Here is an 18,891-nt window from a genome sequence, read left to right as displayed (position 1 = left end):
CAAGAACCTCGTTTACCGTACAAGTTCAATATCACAGAAAGTGAAAAATGGATAAAGAACTTGTTCTACTTACGTACAATGCAGTATCACTCAGCAATGAAATCTATGTCATCAGGCCCGTAGCAGCATAATGAGTGGATTCAGGTACGATGATTCTCACTGAAATAAGTCACACAGAAAAAGAAACATCATAAGATATCACTAATACACGGAATGTAAACTTGGCTACACAGGAACTGAATTCCAAAACAGAACAGGGTCTCAAATTTAGAAAACCAACTTATGCTTGCTTAAGGGGAAAGGTGAGTTGGGGTGCTGCATAAAACCAGAGATTGAAATGAGCACAGATAAAGTTCCTTAAGCCAAATATGGACTAGACAAGAGCTACTCCTTGCTCAACGAAATGGACTCAACACCCCATATTAAACGCCTAAGACTGTACCTGACTAGTAAGTATCTTAAAACCTATGGATTGCTATGTCTCCAAAAGAGAATCAAGCATGTGTACAGGGGCATAAACGCAGCAGTGATAGGATTGGAGAGGTTCGGTGAACAAATGAAGACCCTTTGAAGTCATATTGCATGGTACCCATTCCACGGGTCTCAACTCTCCAGGTTTAAGGTATTCTTCCTTCAGCTAAAACATGCATGTGGAACCCAGAGTATGATCAACCATGTGAACGGGAGACGTGTTCAAATATGTCTCAGTTTTCCTCCCCTGGTACTCGGGTGCAACATTCCAGACGCTTTACTAACACTCTCCCCACTTGGAGAGTCAGCGCCTTTAACCTCCTGTTTGGCCCAGTTTGCAATTTCTGCGGAAGATGAACAGGAATAGGGAGAACCAATGAGAGACTAGCTGGAGGTGTCTGGACGGGCAAATTTAACTCTCATTTCCCACCAGGAAGAGGAAATAACCAAAGGCTCAGCGTGCCGGGCCGGAACCAGATTAGGGCCTGAAGCCATCCTGCGGTGTTGCGGCCAGCTCAAAAGAAAGCGAGTTGAAGAAAGGAGCTCAGGGGCACTGTAATTCACAAACCTGCAGAGTTATAAATGACAGCTATCGTCCAAAAATATACTGAAGTAAGGCTGCCAAGAGGACTTGAAAGCGGGGCAGAATTGCAGGAAACCGATTTCAGGAGGTAGACTGGAATTGCATTGAAAGCATAGGAAAAGAGGCAGAACGTCCACAATGATGCACTTGGCCAAAAAGGGCGTATGCGTTTTTTCCTGAATATATTCAGGAAAAAACGCATACGCCCTTTTTGGCCAACCAAGCAAGCTTGCAAAGGATATCTGCACTACAATGAAGTCTCACTTCCCCCCGGTCAAAAGGGCCATCTGAAAAAAGTGTAAAATCCAGAAAGGCAGGACAGGCCATGGAGAACTGGGAGCCTTGTTATGCTGATGGGCGGGATGTAAATTGCCAACAGACACTCGGGAGAAGTGTATGGTGTTTCCTGAAACATCTAAAAAACAAAGCAACAGAGCCTAGGGCACTTCCACTTATGGTCCTGTAGCTTAGGGAAATTAAAATCAAAAAGACACAGCCACCCCAAAGTTTGGGACGCCTCTGTTTACAAGAACCTCGTTTACAGTACAAGTTCAACATCGCAGAAAGTGAAAAATGGATAAAGAACATGTGGTATTTACTTACAAAGCAATATCACTCAGCAATGAAATCTATGTCATCAGGCCCTTAGCAGCACAATGAGTGGATTCAGGTATGATGATTCTAACTGAAATAAGTCACACAGAAAAAGAAACATCATAAGATATCAGTAATACACGGAATGTAAACTTGGCTACACATGAACTGAATTACAGAACAGAACAGGGTCTCAAATTTAGAAAACCAACTTATGCTTGCTTAAGGGGAAAGGTGAGTTGGGGTGCTGCATAAAACCAGAGATTGAAATGAGCACAGATAAAGTTCCTTAAGCCAAATATGGAATAGACAAGAGCTACTCCTTGCTCAACGAAATGGACTGAACACCGCATATTAAACGCCTAAAAATGTACCTGACTAGTAAGTATCTTAAAACCTATGGATTGCTATGTCTCTGAAAGAGAATCAAGCATGTGTACAGGGGCATAAACGCAGCAGTGATAGGATTGGTGAGGTTCGGTGAACAAATGAAGACCCTTTGAAGTCATATTGCATAGTACCCATTCCACGGGTCTCAACTCTCCAGGTTTAAGGTATTCTTCCTTCAGCTAAAACATGCATGTGGAACCCAGAGTATGATCAACCGTTTGAACGGGAGATGTGTTCAAATATGTCTCAGTTTTCCTCCCCTGGTACTCGGGTGCAACATTCCAGACGCTTTACTAACACTCTCCCCACTTGGAGAGTCAGCGCCTTTAACCTCCTGTTTGTCCCAGTTTGCAATTTCTGCGGAAAATGAACAGGAATAGGGAGAACCAATGAGAGACTAGCTGGAGGTGTCTGGACGGGCAAATTTAACTCTCATTTCCCACCAGGAACAGGAAATAACCAAAGGCTCAGCGTGCCGTGCCGGAACCAGATTAGGGCCTGAAGCCATCCTGCGGTGTTGCGGCCAGGTCACAAGAAAGCGAGTTGAAGAAAGGAGCTCAGGGGCACTGTAATTCACAAATCTGCAGAGTTATAAATGACAGCTATCGTCCAAAAATATACTGAAGTAAGGCTGCCAAGAGGACTTGAAAGCGGGGCAGAATTGCAGGAAACCGATTTCAGGAGGTAGACTGGAATTGCATTGAAAGCATAGGAAAAGAGGCAGAACGTCCACAATGATGCACTTGGCCAAAAAGGGCGTATGCGTTTTTTCCTGAATATATTCAGGAAAAAACGCATACGCCCTTTTTGGCCAACCAAGCAAGCTTGCAAAGGAAATCTGCACTATCTCACTTCCCCCCGGTCAAAAGGGCCATCTGAAAAAAGTGTAAAATCCAGAAAGGCAGGACAGGCCATGGAGAACTGGGAGCCTTGTTATGCTGATGGGCGGGATGTAAATTGCCAACAGACACTCGAGAGAAGTGTATGGTGTTTCCTGAAACATCTAAAAAACAAAGCAACAGAGCCTAGGGCACTTCCACTTATGGTCCTATAGCTTAGGGAAATTAAAATCAAAAAGACACAGCCACCCCAAAGTTTGGGACGCCTCTGTTTACAAGAACCTCGTTTACAGTACAAGTTCAACATCGCAGAAAGTGAAAAATGGATAAAGAACATGTGGTATTTACTTACAAAGCAATATCACTCAGCAATGAAATCTATGTCATCAGGCCCTTAGCAGCACAATGAGTGGATTCAGGTATGATGATTCTAACTGAAATAAGTCACACAGAAAAAGAAACATCATAAGATATCATAATACACGGAATGTAAACTTGGCTACACAGGAACTGAATTACAGAACAGAACAGGGTCTCAAATTTAGAAAACCAACTTATGCTTGCTTAAGGGGAAAGGTGAGTTGGGGTGCTGCATAAAACCAGAGATTGAAATGAGCACAGATAAAGTTCCTTAAGCCAAATATGGAATAGACATGAGCTACTCCTTGCTCAACGAAATGGACTGAACACCGCATATTAAACGCCTAAGAATGTAACTGACTAGTAAGTATCTTAAAACCTATGGATTGCTATGTCTCCGAAAGAGAATCAAGCATGTGTACAGGGGCATAAACGCAGCAGTGATAGGATTGGAGAGTTTCAGTGAACAAATGAAGACCCTTTGAAGTCATATTGCATGGTACCCATTCCACGGGTCTCAACTCTCCAGGTTTAAGGTATTCTTCCTTCAGCTAAAACATGCATGTGGAACCCAGAGTATGATCAACCGTGTGAACGGGAGACGTGTTCAAATATGTCTCAGTTTTCCTCCCCTGGTACTCGGGTGCAACATTCCAGATGCTTTACTAACACTCTCCCCACTTGGAGAGTCAGTGCCTTTAACCTCCTGTTTGGCCCAGTTTGCAATTTCTGCGGAAGATGAACAGGAATAGCGAGAACCAATGAGAGACTAGCTGGAGGTGTCTGGACGGGCAAATTTAACTCTCATTTCCCACCAGGAAGAGGAATTAACCAAAGGGTCAGCGTGCCGTGAAGGAATCAGATTAGGGCCTGAAGCCATCCTGCGGTGTTGCGGCCAGCTCACAAAAAAGCAAGTTGAACAAAGAAGCTCAGGGGCACTGTAATTCACAAACCTGCAGAGTTATAAATGACAGCTATCGTCCAAAAATATACTGAAGTAAGGCTGCCAAGAGGACTTGAAAGCGGGGCAGAATTGCAGGAAACCGATTTCAGGAGGTAGACTGGAATTGCATTGAAAGCATAGGAAAAGAGGCAGAACGTCCACAATGATGCACTTGGCCAAAAAGGGCGTATGCGTTTTTTCCTGAATATATTCAGGAAAAAACGCATACGCCCTTTTTGGCCAACCAAGCAAGCTTGCAAAGGAAATCTGCACTACAATGAAGTCTCACTTCCCCCCGGTCAAAAGGGCCATCTGAAAAAAGTGTAAAATCCAGAAAGGCAGGACAGGCCATGGAGAACTGGGAGCCTTGTTATGCTGATGGGCGGGATGTAAATTGCCAACAGACACTCGGGAGAAGTGTATGGTGTTTCCTGAAACATCTAAAAAACAAAGCAACAGAGCCTAGGGCACTTCCACTTATGGTCCTATAGCTTAGGGAAATTAAAATCAAAAAGACACAGCCACCCCAAAGTTTGGGACGCCTCTGTTTACAAGAACCTCGTTTACAGTACAAGTTCAACATCGCAGAAAGTGAAAAATGGATAAAGAACATGTGGTATTTACTTACAAAGCAATATCACTCAGCAATGAAATCTATGTCATCAGGCCCTTAGCAGCACAATGAGTGGATTCAGGTATGATGATTCTAACTGAAATAAGTCACACAGAAAAAGAAACATCATAAGATATCAGTAATACACGGAATGTAAACTTGGCTACACAGGAACTGAATTACAGAACAGAACAGGGTCTCAAATTTAGAAAACCAACTTATGCTTGCTTAAGGGGAAAGGTGAGTTGGGGTGCTGCATAAAACCAGAGATTGAAATGAGCACAGATAAGGTTCCTTAAGCCAAATATGGAATAGACAAGAGCTACTCCTTGCTCAACGAAATGGACTCAACACCGCATATTAAACGCCTAAGAATGTACCTGACTAGTAAGTATCTTAAAACCTATGGATTGCTATGTCTCCAAAAGAGAATCAAGCGTGTGTACAGGGGCATAAACGCAGCAGTGATAGGATTGGAGAGGTTCGGTGAGCAAATGAAGACCCTTTGAAGTCATATTGCATGGTACCCATTCCACGGGTCTCAACTCTCCAGGTTTAAGGTATTCTTCCTTCAGCTAAAACATGCATGTGGAACCCAGAGTATGATCAACCATGTGAACGGGAGACGTGTTCAAATATGTCTCAGTTTTCCTCCCCTGGTACTCGGGTGCAACATTCCAGACGCTTTACTAACACTCTCCCCACTTGGAGAGTCAGCGCCTTTAACCTCCTGTTTGGCCCAGTTTGCAATTTCTGCGGAAGATGAACAGGAATAGGGAACACCAATGAGAGACTAGCTGGAGGTGTCTGGACGGGCAAATTTAACTCTCATTTCCCACCAGGAAGAGGAAATAACCAAAGGCTCAGCATGCCGGGCCGGAACCAGATTAGGGCCTGAAGCCATCCTGCGGTGTTGCGGCCAGCTCAAAAGAAAGCGAGTTGAAGAAAGGAGCTCAGGGGCACTGTAATTCACAAACCTGCAGAGTTATAAATGACAGCTATCGTCCAAAAATATACTGAAGTAAGGCTGCCAAGAGGACTTGAAAGCGGGGCAGAATTGCAGGAAACCGATTTCAGGAGGTAGACTGGAATTGCATTGAAAGCATAGGAAAAGAGGCAGAACGTCCACAATGATGCACTTGGCCAAAAAGGGCGTATGCGTTTTTTCCTGAATATATTCAGGAAAAAACGCATACGCCCTTTTTGGCCAACCAAGCAAGCTTGCAAAGGAAATCTGCACTACAATGAAGTCTCACTTCCCCCCGGTCAAAAGGGCCATCTGAAAAAAGTGTAAAATCCAGAAAGGCAGGACAGGCCATGGAGAACTGGGAGCCTTGTTATGCTGATGGGCGGGATGTAAATTGCCAACAGACACTCGGGAGAAGTGTATGGTGTTTCCTGAAACATCTAAAAAACAAAGCAACAGAGCCTAGGGCACTTCCACTTATGGTCCTATAGCTTAGGGAAATTAAAATCAAAAAGACACAGCCACCCCAAAGTTTGGGACGCCTCTGTTTACAAGAACCTCGTTTACCGTACAAGTTCAATATCACAGAAAGTGAAAAATGGATAAAGAACTTGTGGTACTTACGTACAATGCAGTATCACTCAGCAATGAAATCTATGTCATCACGCCCGTAGCAGCATAATGAGTGGATTCAGGTACGATGATTCTCACTGAAATAAGTCACACAGAAAAAGAAACATCATAAGATATCACTAATACACGGAATGTAAACTTGGCTACACAGGAACTGAATTCCAAAACAGAACAGGGTCTCAAATTTAGAAAACCAACTTATGCTTGCTTAAGGGGAAAGCTGAGTTGGGGTGCTGCATTAAACCAGAGATTGAAATGAGCACAGATAAAGTTCCTTAAGCCAAATATGGACTAGACAAGAGCTACTCCTTGCTCAACGAAATGGACTCAACACCCCATATTAAACGCCTAAGAATGTACCTGACTAGTAAGTATCCTAAAACCTATGGATTGCTATGTCTCCAAAAGAGAATCAACCGTGTGTACAGGGGCATAAACGCAGCAGTGATAGGATTGGAGAGGTTCGGTGAGCAAATGAAGACCCTTTGAAGTCATATTGCATGGTACCCATTCCACGGGTTTCAACTACCCAGGTTTAAGGTATTCTTCCTTCAGCTAAAACATGCATGTGGAACCCAGAGTATGATCAACCATGTGAACGGGAGACGTGTTCAAATATGTCTCAGTTTTCCTCTCCTGGTAATCGGGTGCAACATTCCAGACGCTTTACTAACACTCTCCTGACTTGGAGAGTCCGTCCCTTTAATCTCCTGTTTGGCCCAGTTTGCAATTTCTGCGGAAGATGAACAGGAATAGCGAGAACCAATGAGAGACTAGCTGGAGGTGTCTGGACGGGCAAATTTAACTCTCATTTCCCACCAGGAAGAGGAAATAACCAAAGGCTCAGCGTGCCGCGCCGGAACCAGATTAGGGCCTGAAGCCATCCTGCGGTGTTGCGGCCAGGTCACAAGAAAGCCAGTTGAAGAAAGGAGCTCAGGGGCACTGTAATTCACAAATCTGCAGAGTTATGAATGACAGCTATCGTCCAAAAATATACTGAAGTAAGGCTGCCAAGAGGACTTGAAAGCGGGGCAGAATTGCAGGAAACCGATTTCAGGAGGTAGACTGGAATTGCATTGAAAGCATAGGAAAAGAGGCAGAACGTCCACAATGATGCACTTGGCCAAAAAGGGCGTATGCGTTTTTTCCTGAATATATTCAGGAAAAAACGCATACGCCCTTTCTGGCCAACCAAGCAAGCTTGCAAAGGAAATCTGCACTACAATGAAGTCTCACTTCCCCCCGGTCAAAAGGGCCATCTGAAAAAAGTGTAAAATCCAGAAAGGCACGACAGGCCATGGAGAACTGGGAGCCTTGTTATGCTGATGGGCGGGATGTAAATTGCCAACAGACACTCGGGAGAAGTGTATGGTGTTTCCTGAAACATCTAAAAAACAAAGCAACAGAGCCTAGGGCACTTCCACTTATGGTCCTATAGCTTAGGGAAATTAAAATCAAAAAGACACAGCCACCCCAAAGTTTGGGACGCCTCTGTTTACAAGAACCTCGTTTACCGTACAAGTTCAATATCACAGAAAGTGAAAAATGGATAAAGAACTTGTGGTACTTACGTACAATGCAGTATCACTCAGCAATGAAATCTATGTCATCAGGCCCGTAGCAGCATAATGAGTGGATTCAGGTACGATGATTCTCACTGAAATAAGTCACACAGAAAAAGAAACATCATAAGATATCACTAATACACGGAATGTAAACTTCGCTACACAGGAACTGAATTCCAAAACAGAACAGGGTCTCAAATTTAGAAAACCAACTTATGCTTGCTTAAGGGGAAAGGTGAGTTGGGGTGCTGCATAAAACCAGAGATTGAAATGAGCACAGATAAAGTTCCTTAAGCCAAATATGGACTAGACAAGAGCTACTCCTTGCTCAACGAAATGGACTCAACACCCCATATTAAACGCCTAAGAATGTACCTGACTAGTAAGTATCTTAAAACCTATGGATTGCTATGTCTCCAAAAGAGAATCAAGCATGTGTACAGGGGCATAAACGCAGCAGTGATAGGATTGGAGAGGTTCGGTGAACAAATGAAGACCCTTTGAAGTCATATTGCATGGTACCCATTCCACGGGTCTCAACTCTCCAGGTTTAAGGTATTCTTCCTTCAGCTAAAACATGCATGTGGAACCCAGAGTATGATCAACCATGTGAACGGGAGACGTGTTCAAATATGTCTCAGTTTTCCTCCCCTGGTACTCGGGTGCAACATTCCAGACGCTTTACTAACACTCTCCCCACTTGGAGAGTCAGCGCCTTTAACCTCCTGTTTGGCCCAGTTTGCAATTTCTGCGGAAGATGAACAGGAATAGGGAGAACCAATGAGAGACTAGCTGGAGGTTTCTGGACGGGCAAATTTAACTCTCATTTCCCACCAGGAAGAGGAAATAACCAAAGGCTCAGCGTGCCGGGCCGGAACCAGATTAGGGCCTGAAGCCATCCTGCGGTGTTGCGGCCAGCTCAAAAGAAAGCGAGTTGAAGAAAGGAGCTCAGGGGCACTGTAATTCACAAACCTGCAGAGTTATAAATGACAGCTATCGTCCAAAAATATACTGAAGTAAGGCTGCCAAGAGGACTTGAAAGCGGGGCAGAATTGCAGGAAACCGATTTCAGGAGGTAGACTGGAATTGCATTGAAAGCATAGGAAAAGAGGCAGAACGTCCACAATGATGCACTTGGCCAAAAAGGGCGTATGCGTTTTTTCCTGAATATATTCAGGAAAAAACGCATACGCCCTTTTTGGCCAACCAAGCAAGCTTGCAAAGGAAATCTGCACTACAATGAAGTCTCACTTCCCCCCGGTCAAAAGGGCCATCTGAAAAAAGTGTAAAATCCAGAAAGGCAGGACAGGCCATGGAGAACTGGGAGCCTTGTTATGCTGATGGGCGGGATGTAAATTGCCAACAGACACTCGGGAGAAGTGTATGGTGTTTCCTGAAACATCTAAAAAACAAAGCAACAGAGCCTAGGGCACTTCCACTTATGGTCCTATAGCTTAGGGAAATTAAAATCAAAAAGACACAGCCACCCCAAAGTTTGGGACGCCTCTGTTTACAAGAACCTCGTTTACAGTACAAGTTCAACATCGCAGAAAGTGAAAAATGGATAAAGAACATGTGGTATTTACTTACAAAGCAATATCACTCAGCAATGAAATCTATGTCATCAGGCCCTTAGCAGCACAATGAGTGGATTCAGGTATGATGATTCTAACTGAAATAAGTCACACAGAAAAAGAAACATCATAAGATATCAGTAATACACGGAATGTAAACTTGGCTACACATGAACTGAATTACAGAACAGAACAGGGTCTCAAATTTAGAAAACCAACTTATGCTTGCTTAAGGGGAAAGGTGAGTTGGGGTGCTGCATAAAACCAGAGATTGAAATGAGCACAGATAAAGTTCCTTAAGCCAAATATGGAATAGACAAGAGCTACTCCTTGCTCAACGAAATGGACTGAACACCGCATATTAAACGCCTAAGAATGTACCTGACTAGTAAGTATCTTAAAACCTATGGATTGCTATGTCTCTGAAAGAGAATCAAGCATGTGTACAGGGGCATAAACGCAGCAGTGATAGGATTGGAGAGGTTCGGTGAACAAATGAAGACCCTTTGAAGTCATATTGCATGGTACCCATTCCACGGGTCTCAACTCTCCAGGTTTAAGGTATTCTTCCTTCAGCTAAAACATGCATGTGGAACCCAGAGTATGATCAACCGTGTGAACGGGAGATGTGTTCAAATATGTCTCAGTTTTCCTCCCCTGGTACTCGGGTGCAACATTCCAGACGCTTTACTAACACTCTCCCCACTTGGAGAGTCAGCGCCTTTAACCTCCTGTTTGGCCCAGTTTGCAATTTCTGCGGAAGATGAACAGGAATAGGGAGAACCAATGAGAGACTAGCTGGAGGTGTCTGGACGGGCAAATTTAACTCTCATTTCCCAGCAGGAAGAGGAATTAACCAAAGGGTCAGCGTGCCGTGAAGGAATCAGATTAGGGCCTGAAGCCCTCCTGCGGTGTTGCGGCCAGCTCACAAAAAAGCAAGTTGAACAAAGGAGCTCAGGGGCACTGTAATTCACAAACCTGCAGAGTTATAAATGACAGCTATCGTCCAAAAATATACTGAAGTAAGGCTGCCAAGAGGACTTGAAAGCGGGGCAGAATTGCAGGAAACCGATTTCAGGAGGTAGACTGGAATTGCATTGAAAGCATAGGAAAAGAGGCAGAACGTCCACAATGATGCACTTGGCCAAAAAGGGCGTATGCGTTTTTTCCTGAATATATTCAGGAAAAAACGCATACGCCCTTTTTGGCCAACCAAGCAAGCTTGCAAAGGAAATCTGCACTACAATGAAGTCTCACTTCCCCCCGGTCAAAAGGGCCATCTGAAAAAAGTGTAAAATCCAGAAAGGCAGGACAGGCCATGGAGAACTGGGAGCCTTGTTATGCTGATGGGCGGGATGTAAATTGCCAACAGACACTCGGGAGAAGTGTATGGTGTTTCCTGAAACATCTATACAACAAAGCAACAGAGCCTAGGGCACTTCCACTTATGGTCCTATAGCTTAGGGAAATTAAAATCAAAAAGACACAGCCACCCCAAAGTTTGGGACGCCTCTGTTTACAAGAACCTCGTTTACAGTACAAGTTCAACATCGCAGAAAGTGAAAAATGGATAAAGAACATGTGGTATTTACTTACAAAGCAATATCACTCAGCAATGAAATCTATGTCATCAGGCCCTTAGCAGCACAATGAGTGGATTCAGGTATGATGATTCTAACTGAAATAAGTCACACAGAAAAAGAAACATCATAAGATATCAGTAATACACGGAATGTAAACTTGGCTACACAGGAACTGAATTACAGAACAGAACAGGGTCTCAAATTTAGAAAACCAACTTATCCTTGCTTAAGGGGAAAGGTGAGTTGGGGTGCTGCATAAAACCAGAGATTGAAATGAGCACAGATGAAGTTACTTAAGCCAAATATGGAATAGACAAGAGCTACTCCTTGCTCAACGAAATGGACTGAACACCGCATATTAAACGCCTAAGAATGTACCTGACTAGTAAGTATCTTAAAACCTATGGATTGCTATGTCTCCGAAAGAGAATCAAGCATGTGTACCGGCGCATAAACGCAGCAGTGATAGGATTGGAGAGGTTCGGTGAACAAATGAAGACCCTTTGAAGTCATATTGCATGGTACCCATTCCAAGGGTCTCAACTCTCCAGGTTTAAGGTATTCTTCCTTCAGCTAAAACATGCATGTGGAACCCAGAGTATGATCAACCGTGTGAACGGGAGACGTGTTCAAATATGTCTCAGTTTTCGTACCCTGGTACTCGGGTGCAACATTCCAGACGCTTTACTAACACTCTCCCCACTTGGAGAGTCAGCGCCTTTAACCTCCTGTTTGGCCCAGTTTGCAATTTCTGCGGAAGATGAACAGGAATAGGGAGAACCAATGAGAGACTAGCTGGAGGTGTCTGGACGGGCAAATTTAACTCTCATTTCCCACCAGGAAGAGGAAATAACCAAAGGCTCAGCGTGCCGTGCCGGAACCAGATTAGGGCCTGAAGCCATCCTGCGGTGTTGCGGCCAGGTCACAAGAAAGCGAGTTGAAGAAAGGAGCTCAGGGGCACTGTAATTCACAAACCTGCAGAGTTATAAATGACAGCTATCTTCCAAAAATATACTGAAGTAAGGCTGCCAAGAGGACTTGAAAGCGGGGCAGAATTGCAGGAAACCGATTTCAGGAGGTAGACTGGAATTGCATTGAAAGCATAGGAAAAGAGGCAGAACGTCCACAATGATGCACTTGGCCAAAAAGGGCGTATGCGTTTTTTCCTGAATATATTCAGGAAAAAACGCATACGCCCTTTTTGGCCAACCAAGCAAGCTTGCAAAGGAAATCTGCACTACAATGAAGTCTCACTTCCCCCCGGTCAAAAGGGCCATCTGAAAAAAGTGTAAAATCCAGAAAGGCACGACAGGCCATGGAGAACTGGGAGCCTTGTTATGCTGATGGGCGGGATGTAAATTGCCAACAGACACTCGGGAGAAGTGTATGGTGTTTCCTGAAACATCTAAAAAACAAAGCAACAGAGCCTAGGGCACTTCCACTTATGGTCCTATAGCTTAGGGAAATTAAAATCAAAAAGACACAGCCACCCCAAAGTTTGGGACGCCTCTGTTTACAAGAACCTCGTTTACCGTACAAGTTCAATATCACAGAAAGTGAAAAATGGATAAAGAACTTGTGGTACTTACGTACAATGCAGTATCACTCAGCAATGAAATCTATGTCATCAGGCCCGTAGCAGCATAATGAGTGGATTCAGGTACGATGATTCTCACTGAAATAAGTCACACAGAAAAAGAAACATCATAAGATATCACTAATACACGGAATGTAAACTTGGCTACACAGGAACTGAATTCCAAAACAGAACAGGGTCTCAAATTTAGAAACCAACTTATGCTTGCTTAAGGGGAAAGGTGAGTTGGGGTGCTGCATAAAACCAGAGATTGAAATGAGCACAGATAAAGTTCCTTAAGCCAAATATGGACTAGACAAGAGCTACTCCTTGCTCAACGAAATGGACTCAACACCCCATATTAAACGCCTAAGAATGTACCTGACTAGTAAGTATCTTAAAACCTATGGATTGCTATGTCTCCAAAAGAGAATCAAGCATGTGTACAGGGGCATAAACGCAGCAGTGATAGGATTGGAGAGGTTCGGTGAGCAAATGAAGACCCTTTGAAGTCATATTGCATGGTACCCATTCCACGGGTCTCAACTCTCCAGGTTTAAGGTATTCTTCCTTCAGCTAAAACATGCATGTGGAACCCAGAGTATGATCAACCATGTGAACGGGAGACGTGTTCAAATATGTCTCAGTTTTCCTACCCTGGTACTCGGGTGCAACATTCCAGACGCTTTACTAACACTCTCCCCACTTGGAGAGTCAGCGCCTTTAACCTCCTGTTTGGCCCAGTTTGCAATTTCTGCGGAAGATGAACAGGAATAGGGAACACCAATGAGAGACTAGCTGGAGGTGTCTGGACGGGCAAATTTAACTCTCATTTCCCACCAGGAAGAGGAAATAACCAAAGGCTCAGCGTGCCGGGCCGGAACCAGATTAGGGCCTGAAGCCATCCTGCGGTGTTGCGGCCAGCTCAAAAGAAAGCGAGTTGAAGAAAGGAGCTCAGGGGCACTGTAATTCACAAACCTGCAGAGTTATAAATGACAGCTATCGTCCAAAAATATACTGAAGTAAGGCTGCCAAGAGGACTTGAAAGCGGGGCAGAATTGCAGGAAACCGATTTCAGGAGGTAGACTGGAATTGCATTGAAAGCATAGGAAAAGAGGCAGAACGTCCACAATGATGCACTTGGCCAAAAAGGGCGTATGCGTTTTTTCCTGAATATATTCAGGAAAAAACGCATACGCCCTTTTTGGCCAACCAAGCAAGCTTGCAAAGGAAATCTGCACTACAATGAAGTCTCACTTCCCCCCGGTCAAAAGGGCCATCTGAAAAAAGTGTAAAATCCAGAAAGGCAGGACAGGCCATGGAGAACTTGGAGCCTTCTTATGCTGATGGGCGGGATGTAAATTGCCAACAGACACTCGGGAGAAGTGTATGGTGTTTCCTGAAACATCTAAAAAACAAAGCAACAGAGCCTAGGGCACTTCCACTTATGGTCCTATAGCTTAGGGAAATTAAAATCAAAAAGACACAGCCACCCCAAAGTTTGGGACGCCTCTGTTTACAAGAACCTCGTTTACCGTACAAGTTCAACATCGCAGAAAGTGAAAAATGGATAAAGAACATGTGGTATTTACTTACAAAGCAATATCACTCAGCAATGAAATCTATGTCATCAGGCCCTTAGCAGCACAATGAGTGGATTCAGGTATGATGATTCTAACTGAAATAAGTCACACAGAAAAAGAAACATCATAAGATATCAGTAATACACGGAATGTAAACTTGGCTACACAGGAACTGAATTACAGAACAGAACAGGGTCTCAAATTTAGAAAACCAACTTATGCTTGCTTAAGGGGAAAGGTGAGTTGGGGTGCTGCATAAAACCAGAGATTGAAATGAGCACAGATAAAGTTCCTTAAGCCAAATATGGAATAGACAAGAGCTACTCCTTGCTCAACGAAATGGACTGAACACCGCATATTAAACGCCTAAGAATGTACCTGACTAGTAAGTATCTTAAAACCTATGGATTGCTATGTCTCCGAAAGAGAATCAAGCATGTGTACAGGCGCATAAACGCAGCAGTGATAGGATTGGAGAGTTTCGGTGAACAAATGAACACCCTTTGAAGTCATATTGCATGGTACCCATTCCACGGGTCTCAACTCTCCAGGTTTAAGGTATTCTTCCTTCAGCTAAAACATGCACGTGGAACCCAGAGTATGATCAACCGTGTGAATGGGAGACGTGTTCAAATATGTCTCAGTTTTCGTACCCTGGTACTCGGGTGCAACATTCCAGACGCTTTACTAACACTCTCCCCACTTGGAAAGTCAGCGCCTTTAACCTCCTGTTTGGCCCAGTTTGCAATTTCTGCGGAAGATGAACAGGAATAGCGAGAACCAATGAGAGACTAGCTGGAGGTGTCTGGACGGGCAAATTTAACTCTCATTTCCCACCAGGAAGAGGAAATAACCAAAGGCTCAGCGTGCCGTGCCGGAACCAGATTAGGGCCTGAAGCCATCCTGCGGTGTTGCGGCCAGGTCACAAGAAAGCGAGTTGAAGAAAGGAGCTCAGGGGCACTGTAATTCACAAACCTGCAGAGTTATAAATGACAGCTATCGTCCAAAAATATACTGAAGTAAGGCTGCCAAGAGGACTTGAAAGCGGGGCAGAATTGCAGGAAACCGATTTCAGGAGGTAGACTGGAATTGCATTGAAAGCATAGGAAAAGAGGCAGAACGTCCACAATGATGCACTTGGCCAAAAAGGTCGTATGCGTTTTTTCCTGAATATATTCAGGAAAAAACGCATACGCCCTTTTTGGCCAACCAAGCAAGCTTGCAAAGGAAATCTGCACTACAATGAAGTCTCACTTCCCCCCGGTCAAAAGGGCCATCTGAAAAAAGTGTAAAATCCAGAAAGGCACGACAGGCCATGGAGAACTGGGAGCCTTGTTATGCTGATGGGCGGGATGTAAATTGCCAACAGACACTCGGGAGAAGTGTATGGTGTTTCCTGAAACATCTATACAACAAAGCAACAGAGCCTAGGGCACTTCCACTTATGGTCCTATAGCTTAGGGAAATTAAAATCAAAAAGACACAGCCACCCCAAAGTTTGGGACGCCTCTGTTTACAAGAACCTCGTTTACCGTACAAGTTCAATATCACAGAAAGTGAAAAATGGATAAAGAACTTGTGGTACTTACATACAATGCAGTATCACTCAGCAATGAAATCTATGTCATCAGGCCCGTAGCAGCATAATGAGTGGATTCAGGTACGATGATTCTAACTGAAATAAGTCACACAGAAAAAGAAACATCATAAGATATCACTAATACACGGAATGTAAACTTGGCTACACAGGAACTGAATTCCAAAACAGAACAGGGTCTCAAATTTAGAAAACCAACTTATGCTTGCTTAAGGGGAAAGGTGAGTTGGGGTGCTGCATAAAACCAGAGATTGAAATGAGCACAGATAAAGTTCCTTAAGCCAAATATGGACTAGACAAGAGCTACTCCTTGCTCAACGAAATGGACTCAACACCCCATATTAAACGCCTAAGAATGTACCTGACTAGTAAGTATCTTAAAACCTATGGATTGCTATGTCTCCAAAAGAGAATCAAGCGTGTGTACAGGGGCATAAACGCAGCAGTGATAGGATTGGAGAGGTTCGGTGAGCAAATGAAGACACTTTGAAGTCATATTGCATGGTACCCATTCCACGGGTCTCAACTCTCCAGGTTTAAGGTATTCTTCCTTCAGCTAAAACATGCATGTGGAACCCAGAGTATGATCAACCATGTGAACGGGAGACGTGTTCAAATATGTCTCAGTTTTCCTCCCCTGGTACTCGGGTGCAACATTCCAGACGCTTTACTAACACTCTCCCCACTTGGAGAGTCAGCACCTTTAACTTCCTGTTTGGCCCAGTTTGCAATTTCTGCGGAAGATGAACAGGAATAGCGAGAACCAATGAGAGACTAGCTGGAGGTGTCTGGACGGGCAAATTTAACTCTCATTTCCCACCAGGAAGAGGAAATAACCAAAGGCTCAGCGTGCCGTGCCGGAACCAGATTAGGGCCTGAAGCCATCCTGCGGTGTTGCGGCCAGGTCACAAGAAAGCGAGTTGAAGAAAGGAGCTCAGGGGCACTGTAATTCACAAACCTGCAGAGTTATAAATGACAGCTATCGTCCAAAAATATACTGAAGTAAGGCTGCCAAGAGGACTCGAAAGCGGGGCAGAATTGCAGGAAACCGATTTCAGGAGGTAGACTGGAATTGCATTGAAAGCATAGGAAAAGAGGCAGAACGTCCACAATGATGCACTTGGCCAAAAAGGGCGTATGCGTTTTTTCCTGAATATATTCAGGAAAAAACGCATACGCCCTTTTTGGCCAACCAAGCAAGCTTGCAAAGGAAATCTGCACTACAATGAAGTCTCACTTCCCCCCGGTCAAAAGGGCCATCTGAAAAAAGTGTAAAATCCAGAAAGGCAGGACAGGCCATGGAGAACTGGGAGCCTTGTTATGCTGATGGGCGGGATGTAAATTGCCAACAGACACTCGGGAGAAGTGTATGGTGTTTCCTGAAACATCTAAAAAACAAAGCAACAGAGCCTAGGGCACTTCCACTTATGGTCCTATAGCTTAGGGAAATTAAAATCAAAAAGACACAGCCACCCCAAAGTTTGGGACGCCTCTGTTTACAAGAACCTCGTTTACAGTACAAGTTCAACATCGCAGAAAGTGAAAAATGGATAAAGAACATGTGGTATTTACTTACAAAGCAATATCACTCAGCAATGAAATCTATGTCATCAGGCCCTTAGCAGCACAATGAGTGGATTCAGGTATGATGATTCTAACTGAAATAAGTCACACAGAAAAAGAAACATCATAAGATATCAGTAATACACGGAATGTAAACTTGGCTACACAGGAACTGAATTACAGAACAGAACAGGGTCTCAAATTTAGAAAACCAACTTATGCTTGCTTAAGGGGAAAGGTGAGTTGGGGTGCTGCATAAAACCAGAGATTGAAACGAGCACAGATAAAGTTCCTTAAGCCAAATATGGAATAGACAAGAGCTACTCCTTGCTCAACGAAATGGACTCAACACCGCATATTAAACGCCTAAGAATGTACCTGACTAGTAAGTATCTTAAAACCTATGGATTGCTATGTCTCCGAAAGAGAATCAAGCATGTGTACAGGGGCATAAACGAAGCAGTGATAGGATTGGAGAGGTTCGGTGAGCAAATGAAGACCCTTTGAAGTCATACTGCATGGTACCCATTCCACGGGTTTCAACTACCCAGGTTTCAGGTATTCTTCCTTCAGCTAAAACATGCATGTGGAACCTAGAGTATGATCAACCATGTGATCGGGAGACGTGTTCAAATATGTCTCAGTTTTCGTACCCTGGTACTCGGGTGCAACATTCCAGACGCTTTACTAACACTCTCCCGACTTGGAGAGTCCGTCCCTTTAATCTCCTGTTTGGCCCAGTTTGCAATTTCTGCGGAAGATGAACAGGAATAGCGAGAACCAATGAGGGACTAGCTGGAGGTGTCTGGACGGGCAAATTTAACTCTCATTTCCCACCAGGAAGAGGAATTAACCAAAGGCTCAGCGTGCCGTGCCGGAACCAGATTAGGGCCTGAAGCCATCCTGCGGTGTTGCGGCCAGGTCACAAGAAAGCGAGTTGAAGAAAGGAGCTCAGGGGCACTGTAATTCACAAAACTGCAGAGTTATAAATGACAGCTATCGTCCAAAAATATACTGAAGTAAGGCTGCCAAGAGGACTTGAAAGCGGGGCAGAATTGCAGGAAACCGATTTCAGGAGGTAGACTGGAATTGCATTGAAAGCATAGGAAAAGAGGCAGAACGTCCACAATGATGCACTTGGCCAAAAAGGGCGTATGCGTTTTTTCCTGAATATATTCAGGAAAAAACGCATACGCCCTTTTTGGCCAACCAAGCAAGCTTGCAAAGGAAATCTGCACTACAATGAAGTCTCACTTCCCCCCGGTCAAAAGGGCCATCTGAAAAAAGTATAAAATCCAGAAAGGCAGGACAGGCCATGGAGAACTGGGAGCCTTCTTATGCTGATGGGCGGGATGTAAATTGCCAACAGACACTCGGGAGAAGTGTATGGTGTATCCTGAAACATCTAAAAAACAAAGCAACAGAGCCTAGGGCACTTCCACTTATGGTCCTATAGC

Source organism: Globicephala melas, unplaced genomic scaffold (assembly GCF_963455315.2).
Source record: "Globicephala melas unplaced genomic scaffold, mGloMel1.2 SCAFFOLD_108, whole genome shotgun sequence".
In the NCBI taxonomy this organism is placed as follows: Eukaryota; Metazoa; Chordata; class Mammalia; order Artiodactyla; family Delphinidae; genus Globicephala; species Globicephala melas.
Note: the sequence above shows the minus strand (reverse complement) of the source record.